The sequence below is a fragment of the Myotis brandtii genome, unplaced genomic scaffold (assembly GCF_000412655.1).
Source record: "Myotis brandtii unplaced genomic scaffold, ASM41265v1 scaffold506, whole genome shotgun sequence".
Classification (NCBI taxonomy): Eukaryota; Metazoa; Chordata; class Mammalia; order Chiroptera; family Vespertilionidae; genus Myotis; species Myotis brandtii.
Genome location: NW_005369287.1, coordinates 3,067,729 through 3,068,626, shown reverse-complemented (window position 1 = coordinate 3,068,626; position 898 = coordinate 3,067,729).

The window sequence follows — 898 nt, the reverse complement described above, 5'->3', positions numbered from 1 at the left end:
AAACATCAATGATGAGAGAGACTCATTGATTGCCTGCAACCCAGGTATGTGCCCTGACCCGGAATTGAACCGTGACCTCCTGATTCATAGGTGGATGCTCAACCACTGAGCCACTCCCACCGGGCTAAAGGGAAGAACTTTGATGATGTTCTCTTCCTAGGCCTGTCAATGTCCCAGGAACTACTTGCAAGGCTGGGTTGGCCAATTAACATAACACAGGGACTCAGCATCCTTGACCTGAGCCCTATCAAGTGTTAAATACGGCCCAACACAGGTGGGTACTGGTCAGACTCAGCGGCCCAGCCTAGAGTAATCAGACCCTCACTGACACAAAGCAAGCAGTTTACACATTCACCTTCCTGTTCTCCCTGGGAAGAACCGGGCTGAAATACGGGCTGTAGGGTAGGAGTGGGGGCGCCGGCGGGGGGGGGGGGAGGCAGCGAAGTTCATTAGCCCCCTCATTTGGGGCAGAGGGGATCCGTGTGGTGACAAACAATTGTCCGGGAGGATTTAGGAGGATTTGGCCAAGTGTCCCTGTGGGCCCCAAGCCTCGTCCTAATCCGGTCCACATTTCAGACTACTTAGGATCGCATTAAATGTCAAAGCCGGCGTTTAGGGAAATATCTACATTTCGTATGCATCGCCCGGGTCAAAAGAAAGCTGAAACGAACCTTCGAGCCTTTGGCTGGAGAAGCGCTCTGTGTGGTCCGGAGTGTGAATGCGGAGAGGGGCGGCGCCCTCGGCCTCGGGGCCCAGGAATGCGGGCTTTTCACATGTAGAAAATGCTAATGCTTTGTTCCAGCCTCGGCCTCCCCCAGGCGCAGAGGCGCCCGGCTGGATTGTCACAGCGGCATTTGCATGCGAGCGGCCCCTTGTCCCCACCCCCACCCCCACTCTC